The sequence below is a fragment of the Argopecten irradians genome, chromosome 14 (genome assembly GCF_041381155.1).
Source record: "Argopecten irradians isolate NY chromosome 14, Ai_NY, whole genome shotgun sequence".
In the NCBI taxonomy this organism is placed as follows: domain Eukaryota; kingdom Metazoa; phylum Mollusca; class Bivalvia; order Pectinida; family Pectinidae; genus Argopecten; species Argopecten irradians.
Window position 1 is genome coordinate 36,670,553 of NC_091147.1, and position 13,200 is coordinate 36,683,752.

Sequence of the window (13,200 nt, forward strand, 5' to 3'; positions counted from 1 at the left end):
CTGCATTAACAAACCTGGCAAGTCCTCACATGACCATGGCTGTTAATAGGGCGTTAAACAAATAAATTCAAACCAACCCTATGAAGAACTTATCAAACGAATAAGACGGAAAATTGTTTTTTTATACATCTATTTCAATTAGCATATGATAAAGCTGACCACTATGATTATAACATTAACTTCCTACCTCATCCGGGGCACTATATACTTTACCCTTTTCGAGGTTAAAGTTCATGTATATGTTTTTGTTAATATACTTTATGAATAAGCATTGTTGTTATACTTAATAGGTAAGCAAGGTAAACTGCACAGTGTTAAAAATAATTTAAATGTTTGTAAGCGCGTGAAATATATCTACGAACTTATTTACGTTCCTTTGACTGTTAATACAACAATGTGTTGTTACTTATTATAGCACAGTGTCTATGACGACATTTTGGTACAGCGACTGTGTCGAGTACATAATATCAAATAAGCTCTAACTGTAAACATCGAAATTTACGCGAGGGGGGAAAATTCACTAATTAAGCAAAGTCCTTATCGATGCGAAAATATCTACCGCGCGTAAGATTTTGTAAGTATGTAAAATATATTGCTATAAGCCGAATGTTATGTACATCACAAAAATAACACCGATGCGACATGCTTACACCTTGGAATCGCGAAGATAAGCACGTTATACCAATAATAACATATATGTTATACTAAAATGTGAATGTATTTTAAATGATCTCATAATAAAATAAATATATTTTTCAATGTTTTTGTGTATTTTTTCCTATCCATTATATTTACAGACAGGACATTGAATTACCCTGTCATCTCAACATTATCTTCTTTCACCAATCATTCAAAGAAAGGGCTTTAAATTGCGGACTTCATCAAAGGACATAATTGGCACAAGATTATTTTTGCAATCTGACATTTAATAATAACAAGCCTTTCAGATGTATATAAATCAAGGACGGTACGTCTAGGCTTTCAAGTTAATTCATATGACCTAGAAATGTGAAGGATTTCTTTATCCCATCTTAGAACCACAGGATGTCTAGTGGTGTCAGCTGTTTTTATATTGAAAAGTCTGTCGTTATATATAACAAACGAACATTTTAGCATTTGCTCCAATAACCTCGCCCTCAGAATGGTCTTGTATAAATATTATTATGCTGTTATACATTTGCGTCGTCGAGAAGTCTAGCTGAAAACAAAACAAGTTTAAATATATGATATCTTTGTCCTTAATAAAACATAGATATATAAGCGCACGTTGAAAACTAAGGGTATGAAAAGCTCAGTGCATATTCGACTTGCGTTATAAATCACTGATATGAAGCAATGTTAGATAACATAAACGAACAAGTATACTATATAAACCGGGATCGGCTTACGATAACTGCAGTTACCCTTCACTTACCCTAATTCGGTTGCTCATGTGAAGGATGCATCAAATAAAACGGAGAATGTTTTATTACACTTAAATCAATTAACCTAATATAATGCCAACAATTATTTGCAAAACAATAACAGAGATGACCTTATTCATCAGATGTCATTGATAATGTGATAGTAGCATTGTTTATAAATAATTCGGCTCACATGTGTTTACAGTGTTATTATTGTGTTTAAGATAAGTAGTAATGATTAGATACTCATATGATATTGATAGTTCAATGATAATACTGAGAGTTTATATCCCAGATGTTTGTAAGTCAGAAATGGTGTCATCAGCCAATTTCTGTGAGAGCCAACCTGTAATTGATTAAATTACATTCTGTACATAAACTTGTCCATTACATTTTTAGCGAGATACACATTTACGCATTTCACAAGAAGAAAGCGCGCACTTGTGTACAGATGTTACGCGAATAATTCTTAATCAGGAAGGGTCCTTGATCACGCACGAAATGATGTAATGTAAACCAATTTCTTACGCGTGCGATTTACTTTTGCGAATTTCGCGATCTAAGTAAATTCGCGAAAGTTTATATCCGCAGGTCATCATTTACATCATATGCATTGATAGTAGTTTCCATTCAATTTTTCAATTCGCGAATTTATATCTTCCCTAACGGGTTTGTTGCGAAAATCGCGAAATTAGATAGCCGCGAAAGAAAGTTGGTTTACATTATTCGCAAAAGTGTTGAAAATAATAAAGTATATTTAATTTAACTGTATATAATATGTTTTCGTTTTCGTTTTATAATATCCATAGAAATGAAAATAACATTTATCGAATATAATCACAAATATCTAATATTGAATAATCAATTTATTTGATAATACTTTTTAAATTTTTAAAGACAACTTAAAGTTTGGTCATAAATGACCTCAGCTGTCGATGGGCCGTAAAACTAAAAAAACAAACAAACTAACAATCTTGATAAGACAGATATTCCGTCTTTGCATAAAACAGAGCTAGAATCACATGTATCTAGCTTCCTCGCGATATGTATTTATTGTGACGGCATTACTTTGTGAGCGAAACTCGTTTTCTCTTAACATATCGCTCGCAAATAAATATTATCACAATCAATACCTTCAGACTAGCGCAGATAACTTTGTTATATGCAAATACAGAATAGAATTTAGATCACAGAGAACACTTGCTTTGACCGATAACAACATACTTTACACAAACAATACGTATTTAATGCTACCAACAAGGTTTGAGTTACCTATGGATTTGTCAAGGAATGTAGATGTATCGATTTATTATTAAAGAAACTGTTCTTTAAAAAGTTAAAAATTGAATTAGGTACATGTAGTAGATAAGAGTTGGTTTGTAATTTAGGTATTTTAGTATTGCATGACAATGTAACGAATTTGAATAGGCTTTGCCTGTTATCCAATCCAATAGCTAATACAATGTACTTTATTATATTTATGATCCATATTATAATTATGTTTATATTTATTGTATTACCAATAAAATATTTTGAAATGAAATAACAATGTAAAGTTTGAAGAAATGTTCCAATAAAATATATTTGATATTCGAAGCTGACACCTATGCTATCTAGCTTATATATCATTTAAAGATAAAATATATTAATCAACACAGTGAAAACTAGCCTGTAATAGTAACCGTCACAAAATCATTAACTGAATAAATCAATTGTCTAAAGTCGCCGATAGTATCCAATATTTCCAAAGGCAAATTTAACAATCAAAATATAACTAGAATAAGTTTATAATGTGACTGTTTGGAGTACTCTGTACGATGTCAGGTCAGTAGGGACATATTTCAGTTAGATAGCACTATAAAATAGCCATGAGTTTCACTATCACAAGGAGACACAACGAAATGCAGTTTCCCACATCGTCATGTATTTGCCGCACATAGCACAGTGCATAGAGGACGGGTGTGCCTTAGTTAAAATTGTTAGACTGTTCTTTTGACTTCGATTTAAACATATTTTATTGTGTAATTGTCTATAAAATTCGATTGGGCACAGGTTTTCCAACGTATATGAAGTCCTCTCTCTACAGAATTATGATTAATTATATGACAAAGGACACAAAAATGGCAAAAATATACATATTTACAAGATTTTATAGAGAGAGAGATAGAGAGAGAGAGAGAGACAGAGAGAGAGAGATTATTTGTAAATGTAATGTGTTATCATCGCCATGAAATCATATCATAGTGCCATTAACAGCAGTATACCCCAGACCCTTTACCATACAGGGATACAAACAAAAAAACTACAGCTGAATTTAGATATACTTATTTTCTCCTCATCCAAAGAAAAATGAAAAATGTCACATAAAACATTAACATATCTCAAATTACTATCTTTCGTGAAGTTTCTCACAGGAAAGGCTATTTATTTTTTTTTATTAAAAGGCAGCAATTCTGACATTTTTTCAGTCTCCATTGGAAGGTCGTTGAAAACAATTCTGACAGTATTTTACAAAAAAAAACTTATCTCATTTTGAATGTATACTTATAAGTACTTAAAATAAAAAATATCAACACGCCATTCCTTGTCGCTAACGTTTTCAGGCCTTTCAAGCTGTACCTATAAGTATATACGTATTTCAACAGATGACAATGGAAGACAATTTCGACAAATCATATTAAAGGCCCACTACCTTTCCGGAGCAAAACATAAAAGTTTCTTGAAAACATTAATAACATCAGAAACTATATACCGATTGTCTAAGACGAAGTTTGAACATCAAACATATGCACGATTTCTTGCGTAAATGAATGATAACAGTGGAGAGTAATTTCGCTGTTTTGCCGTCTGACGCAATGATACTCAACAACCACGTGGTATTAAGGACAACGACGAGAAACATAAGACGACCCGCGTTATGAAAATTAATATTTTAATTGATTTTTATCAAATGGTTCAAAAGGTGATGATACGTGTAGTATTAACGATATGTTAATAACTTTTGCGACTCTACAAAATTATCGATCTCGTTTTACATTACCATTTTAAAATTTAAACGCCGGTGGGCCTTTAAACCCAATGTGTGCAGTACTAGGTAAATATTACACGATCTCTCCGTCGTGTCGATTCCTGGGACATGCATTATCAGGGTTTATTTTTCTTCTTCTTTACAAGTGCTAACGACGACTGAAATATGATCAGTACTCCAGGAGAATACCTTTATATGAATAGTCATAATAAGGATAATTAACAGCCGGGCCATGTAAGGACGGTCTCCAATACATACATGCTGTGTGTTGCGTGTCATTATCTTTTCGTTATTGGCTTAAAGTGTTCCATACATATGTCAACTACTAGTATTTCGTGCATATTATGAGAATTGATATGTTTAATGATAAAATGTACATCTGAAAATATCTTTTATAAGTCAGATACGTGGGATTTCAATTCCTAGTTATTAGTCAAGAAATCCAAATCACAATATTTCCATTCAACATTCAGTTTCCCGTTTAATCTATGTTAAACCAGATGGGCAATATCTGGCTATGAACTCCAATCTGGTCAAGCGTATGAATATTTGACGTTTCCGCCGCGTCACTGACAATGTATACACTGTATACTTACGCCTATACATAACGGTCAAATATTTTTAAAAGTGGTTTTACAGTTGTGCGGTCTATGAAATCTAACGGTATTATCGTGTTGACAAAATAGCATGTATTAAAGAATACTATCGCTTAAATTTCATTTGTTCGCTTGTTTCAAACCGTTTTGTGTTGAACTATATTCAGAAGCTGATGCTATGGCTGTTCCGTTTATTGAACTTGGTGACGTCAACACTAGCGCAAGCAGGAAATTCAAAAAATATACATGTATAGTTTTGAATTTGAATGATCGTAATGGGCGCCATTCTATTTATCTTCCTTCCGGATGGGCTTCATATCAACTGTATGTCCAATCTGGTAACAGTTTATTGCTTAAATAAAGTGAAAGGATTTTTTTTAACTTTTCATTAAGAAACCGTATGCAAATCTGTGTCCATTTATCTAGACATTAATTGATTTATCATAACATAACGTTCACATAATATATTATATATGCTTCGATTTTCCACCATTGTCATTAGCTTATACACTGCCACGTGGAGGGTGATATTTAGCATATTGACTCGATGTTTCCATTTTTAGGAACACCGAGTTAATATCCCCTATTGTGACGTCACTTCCAAGTCGATATTGCGATTATGACGTCACATTACCATGAAGTCTAGTTCTTCGGGAAGATGTGGTCGAGCCATTCTCCTTGCATTTCTATATTACTGATCACGAAGCAAACATTTGAAATAATTATCATATCTAATATAAAAAATAAGGACAGGGCCTTTGACTCGACTACGCCCACTGTCATTATTAAATTCTTCATCTACCTTCAATATCACATCTGAAAATGTCCTCAACCTAACCTTATGCAGACCAAAAAAGTGGATTATCTATATTTAAGCATTGTATTTTTACCTTAATCAGTGTATGGAAGAAATTTTGTTTGCAAACTGTGTGAATCGGTGTCGCGGATTCTTACAGAAGTTTGCAAAAAATTATTTCGTAACCCGATGAAATTGGAAAAAATAGTGACATCAATGATTATACATGTGTTTAATGTTCCAGACTTCTTGTTAGAATATGATAAAAAATACGTTTACACGGGCGATTCCATTGATTTTCCAAGGGATTTTTATCAAATCAATACGCAACGTCAATATTTGTAATGAGACGTCACGATTACGTCGGGTTTTCGCGTCATTCTCGTATTTAAAAAAAAAATCATTGTAGTATGAAAAAAATGGCAAATCAGAAAGTAAGATTTAGCATGAAAACAAAGGAAAATAAATAGTATTTTTTGTAGACTATACCGTTGGATTATCCCATAATATGGCTTTGTGAAACTATCTTCAACGTCGTAACAAGATGTAAACCAAAACAAAAAGTATGGAATATCCCATAATATGACCTTAATCTATATTAAGACTATTAATCATAACCATATTTACATAATTATGTAGCTACTGTATATATATATATATAGGTCGTTGTTTCGGAAGACTACTGTGGTTATATGACACAGTTCAACATGGATAAGATACATTATCGTTTGTAATATATTATCAGAGTACACAACTGTATCTAGATAGGGAAAACCTGCAACATCACTTATTATCGTCAGGGGACGGGGTTTTCCCAGAAAATGATGCGGATTTAAATCTAGGAATGAACATCTCTTGGTTTTTTTCTATGTTATGTGTAAAAACATGCTTTTAGATTTTACATTATAATGGTCACTATCTTTTAACGGGGTATGTTTTGTGCCCCGCAGAGATACGGGGTGTTTTTTTATTTCTTTTTTCTTAGGGCGGGGAAGGGGGGTATGAATTATTTGTTAAAATTATTGCCAACCTCGAATAGTTAAAAGCTAATAGTAATAACTACTGTGATTTACTGCACTAGTGATATTACCTCAACGCTCAAGAATACCATAACAAAAAAGGAAAATCATTTCGTTTAGCGAGAAGACTAATATAAGCAATATCTGCTATCTAATTCCATTGACTTTCATTAGTGTTTGAAAGTAAAATTGAATATTTAGAAAAAAATAGAAACGTTAGATATGTCGGTTGTGAACGATGATTCAGAGCAGATATCTGGAAGCCCATTTTTAATTAAAATGAATATATTAACCGTGATGTAAATTTAAAGTGGCTTATGTCATCAACATCACATTTCAAGACTGGCAAGCAATATTAAACGGAATCCGGTTACTTTCATGAGAGCTGTATAAATAACACCCAGTAACTAGCTTTATTGAGGGTACTTTTGTTCGCATATGGCCTACAGGTATGCATAGACATACCCTTGGGTGCATTCTATTTCTACTCGGCTACCTACGCTTTGTCATAACACATGGAAAACTGCCTTTTAGGTTATATAAATAACCACCTGTACTTAAGTTTCCTTACTCTAACAATTTATTTGAAAGAAAATGTCACAACACATACACAGCCTTGTCATACAATACACTAGTGTAATATAGGTGACTACGGCATGAATCTCCGGCCATAACCAGTGGTAATTACAGTTAACCATGTCTTAGCGACCACCCCTGTATAACACCATATGTTTATTAAGACCACTTTCGTATGGTCACAATTGATCGTTTATAACACAATAATTCCATTCTACTTTCAGTTTCCCGTTTAATCTATGTTAAACCAGATGGGCAATATCAGACTATAAACTCCAATCTGGTCAAGCGTATAAATATTTAACGTTTCCGCCGCGTCACTGACAATGTATACAATATATGCTTACGCCTATACATAACCGTCAAATACTTTTAAAAGTGGTTTTAAAGTTGTGCGGTCTATAAAATCTAATAGTATTATCGTGTTGACAAAATAGAGTGTATTAAAAAATATCATCGCATAATTTTCATTTATTCGGTTTGTTTCAAACTGTTTTATGTTGAATTATATTCAGAAGCTGATGCTATGGCTGTTCCGTTTATTTAACTTGGTGACGTCAACACTAGCGCAAGCGGGAAACTCAAAGGATATACGTGTATAGTTTTGAATTTAAATGATCGTAATGGAAATATAAGTAATAAACTGTTACCAGATTGGACATACAGTTGATATGAAGCCCATCCGTCCGAAAGATAAATATTCATGGCGCCCTAACGGGCGCCATTCTATTTATCTTCCTTCCGGATGGGGTTCATATCAACTGTATGTCCAATCTGGTAACAGTTTATTGCTTAAATACGTTCATCGCATACTGTTTGTGTTTGGTACTACATATACGAAAATAATAGGAAAATTGATAGTCGTGGTGTAATTATATTCTATTGTTAACTTTAATAACCCTGTAGGAGTTTGTTTATGTTATGTTATGTCTTATAAACGAAACGCAATAATGTACCTTTAAATTACTTTCATTTCAATTGAATGTTTTTCAATTTTCAATGTTAGCGTTAAGTATAGTTTTTTAAAGCCTTTTTAGCGCAAACTAATCAATGATATATTCACATATTACTAAAGGTAGTTCTAAAGGTTTACGTGCAAAGCTTTAAGGATATTTTTGTCAGCTTTTTAACTGGTATGTCTGATCTACGTATATTCGTTATCACCATTTCAATGTGTAACACAAAATTTATATTGTTTATAAACATACATTCAAATTGCATAAAAAACCAACCATTTACTGATAACCTTCAAACATAAAAAACATCAATGACAAATACTGTTTCAAAATACTGATTACAGCAACGTGGATATCTAATTTTTAAAAAGTTTATCTCTGTCATACATCATTTTAAAACTACTTTTATCTATACTGATTGCTTCAGATCTTGATACGATCTGTAATTGATTTTGTGTGGTTTGATTCGTGTGGCGAGATATGGGTGAGTTTTGGGAGCCTACGGTACGTTTGTGTTGTGTCTCCGTGTGACAGTGGGAACTCTTGTCCATTTTTTCGTGCAACCTCACAGCTCCCTGCTAACAAAGACACCAGCCAGTCAGTGTACTACAACCGGCAGCATTATAATGACAACGGACAAACCGGTCGTCCCTTTTCCATTAATGAGATGGATATATGCAATAAAACAAGAACAAATTAAAGACAATTGATAGTCTAATATAATGTCATGTCGAGCACGAATACAATATTGACCGATGAGATTATTATCCAAATACAATCTAATTAAAATCGATGTTCATTATCTACTCCGTAAACGCCATATGAACATCGATGTTGATATGGAGTTCACGGTGTAATGAGGATCGAATTTCAATTCAATTGGATCCCGATACCATATCTAATAACCCCACCTTCATTGTGATTTCTTTTTGTTGTCCATCTGAATATGAATCTATAAACTTATGATAAACAGTCAAGTCTGTATATAGACCACCAATAACGATAAGGAAAAGGCGATCAATATATATAGCCATGTGATCTTTATACACGGGTCATAATGTGTTATAAACGATCAATTGTGACCATACGAAAGTGGTCTTATAAACATATGGTGTTACACAGGGGCCATTCTATTTATCTTCCTTCCGGATGGGCTTCATATCAACTGTATGCACAATCTGGTAACAGTTTATTACTTATATTTCCATTACGATCATTCAAATTCAAAACAATGCACGTATATCCTTTGAATTTCCCGCTTGCGCTAGTGTTGACGTCACCAAGTTTAATAATCGGAACAGCCATAGCATCAGATTCTGAATATAGTTCAACACAAAACGTTTCAAAACAAGCGAGCAAATGAAAATTATGCGATGATTTTTTAATACATGCTATTTTGTCAACACGATAATACTATTAGATTTCATAGACCGCACAATTTTAAAACCACTTTTTAAATTATTTGACCGTTATGTAAAGGCGTAAGTATACACTGCATACATTGTCAGTGACGCGGCGGAAACGTTAAATATTGATACGCTTGACCAGATTGGAGTTCATAGCGTGATATTGCCCATCTGGTTTAACATAGATCAAACGGGAAACTGAAAGTAGAATGGAAATATACTTATGTATAGTGATGTGGATATTGCATGGCGTTCCACCATGATATTGTAGCCCTGACCTTTAGTCGGCATTCATCAGGCCGTAAATACCAGTTGGTATATGTCTTCGTGTACACTGTGTCTTAATTATTAATTTTAAGGCCATGCAATGACAGGGTTTTTTTTCGTTTAAATTTATAAATTGTAAATATTAAATATCAAAGAAACACAATTTAACAAAGCATAACAATTTATTGAATCGTGCCCTATCCGGGCCTCGAACTCACGATCTACGACACCCAATCGCCTAGCCAAACATACTTGCGCCTTCTACCACTGCGCCACATCCACATCCCCCAAAAAAGGGTGTTTCTATGACGAAGTGACGAGTCAATAAAGTGTCATGCTTTGTTAAATTGTGTTTATTTGATATTTAATATTTATTAAACACAATGTATCATATTCACTATGTATTGTTGATCCAAAGATTTAATTTGACAATTTCCACAGTGATCATGTCAGCATATCGAACCGACTATCACTTGGAAATTGGAAATGATAAAAATCCCCACCTTGCCATTTGAAATATAAATGTTATATGTATTGATCAAGAAACAAGAAATGTTTTATTTGATATATTTCTTGTATTGGATTGAGATATGCGTTCCCAACAAACCAAAACAAACACCTTTCAATTTTATGATTATTATAAAATGAATGTTGCAACTCTGGAAAAAAAAGTGAAAATGATTCTCTACATTTATCTTGCAACAATACCATGAAGTTTTAACTAAATGTGTGTCAGTATTTCGTAAATACCAATATTTTGAGATTTCAATACGTGTACTTACGATGCATATGTTCTGATTTACAAAGTCAAATAAAAACATAAATGACTTTTGGCAGTCTTGCTGAAAATCCATCTTCGGAAATCCACGAGTCACCGCTCTACGTTTGTGACACAGTTAGACCGGTGACTCGTGGAATTCCGACGATGCTGAAAATCATTATATACGTTTATTATGTAGTATAATGAGTACATGAAGACAAACCGATAAGTGAGGCAGAAGTCTACAATTCTATGTTACAATTTAACAGGCTATGTGAAAGATAAAGTGGATTTTTATATACATTTTCCTTGTAAGCATTACGGTAGCTGGGAGCGGACATGAAATAACTAAAAGTTTTCCGTTCCCACGCAATGATATTTCGTTCCCACGCAAAAATATTTCGTTCCCACGCAATAACATTTCGTTCGCACGCAATAATATTTCATTCCCAAGCAATAATATTTCGTTCGCACGCAATAATATTTCGTTCGCACGCATTAATATTTCGTTCCCAGGCAATAATATTTCGTTCGCACGCAACAATATTTCGTTAGCACGAAACAATATTTCGTTCCCAAGCAATAATATTTCGTTCCCGCGCAATATTTCGTTTGCATGCAATAATATTTCGTTCCCACGCAATAATATTTCGTTCCCATGCAATAATATTTCGTTCGCACGCAATAATATTTTGTTCCCACGCAATAATATTTCGTTCCCAAGCAATAATATTTCGTTTCCACGCAATAATATTTCGTTCCCACTCAAAAGTATTTCGTTCCCACGCAATAATATTTCGTTCGCACGCAACGATATTTTGTTAGCTCGCAATAATATTTCGTTCCCAAGAAATAATATTTCGTTCCCACGCAATATTTCGTTTGCATGCAATAATATTTCGTTCCCACGCAATAATATTTCGTTCCCATGCAATAATATTTCGTTCCCACGCAATATTATTCCGTTCCGTTCGAACGCAATAGTATTCCGTTAGAACGCAATAATATTTCGTTCGAACGCAATAACATCGCTTCCAGCCACCGTAAAGCATTCCTAAAACGCCATTTCTGTTTAACAAATTACGTTGTATAAATCTTTGGTAAAACTATGGTGTGATTTATGTAGAGTAATATGGTTGTTGGAGTAGCTCCCCTTCTATCAGAAAATTACATTGCGTAAATTTTTGGTGTAACTACGGTGAGATTTATGTAGAGTAATATAGTGTAGTTGGAGAAGTCCCCTTCTATCAACTGGCAATCTCTCTCTATCTTACAATATCTGACAACGATTTTCATCAACAGAAGAAAAACGCTTCATAAAGCTCATCCATGTCTGTTTTTGACTTATATATGTCTATTTTAGAGAAGAATGTTGAAAATAAAGTCGGATGATTTAAAATGACAGAAAAGTATACATGCCCACATGTGATGATGTCTATGTAATGGTGAAGTAGGAAATCGATATTTGCGGGGTGACATGGTGTCGTGGTTAAGAAAATCCCATAATGGACGGCGTATCCCCTGAGAAGGCCGCTGTATCCCTTAATATAGACGGTAAATCCCCTAAGATGGACGATGTATCCACCAAGATGAACGATGTATCCCCTAATGTAGACGGTATCCCCTTAATTGAATGTGTATCCCCACCTCCATTAAATAGATAAATCAAAGGTTTATTCCCTTCTATATCGTTAACTATGATTAGAATACTGGAGAATTCTTGTATATTACCATCACTATTTATGATGCATTTATGATGCTACACTTTCGACGAATGGTAGTTTTATCTATTAAAAGCAGCAGCAGACAAATAAGTATTCCCCTTCAATAAAAAAATTGCTAACTCTACACCATTACCAAACGTTTTAGCTTCTTGTTTTTATCTATTGACATTGTGGCTTCAGGTATGTTTGACTAGCTGTCTGATATCTAAGGTTGTGAGTGGGTGACACGATCTGATCAGAGCCCGTTTTTATTTTATTTTTTTTTTATTTTTGTTTGACATACACACGCGTTACACGAAGAAAGGGGAACCCCTAGCAGAGTCTTATCAGAAGAGACGATACAAATATGAGTGATTAAATAACGGGGAATTTATGTCACATTCTGGAGAATCGAGAATATAAATATATTAGAGACTTTTTTATCTTTTCCAACTATACGTGTAACACGAGTTCTTCCTTGTATTAAGCTAACTCCAAAATGAACGCGGATTTAACATAAAGATACTACATATACATTAACTACCATACCTAGTTGTTTCGACAGCTTTATCAACTGAAATACCCAGTATCTATTACTGGATCAAGACAATGTAAATCTCCTGTAAGTTACGACAAATGTAAATAAATGAAAAAGATTCGGTGAGTAAGAATGAGTCATTGAAAAAAAAA

General features: G+C 33.5%; 1 protein-coding gene across 1 annotated transcript in view; it reads left to right on the top strand.

The window, feature by feature from the left end:
- Positions 1–759, top strand: part of LOC138306833 (tumor necrosis factor ligand superfamily member 10-like) — an 8,691-nt gene extending 7,932 nt beyond the window's left edge. Inside the window, exon 5 of the mRNA XM_069247324.1 lies at positions 1–759. This exon is cut by the window's left edge and continues 620 nt beyond it. The gene's annotated coding sequence lies outside the window, so the exon portion shown is untranslated.
- Positions 760–13,200: the final 12,441 nt, after the last annotated feature.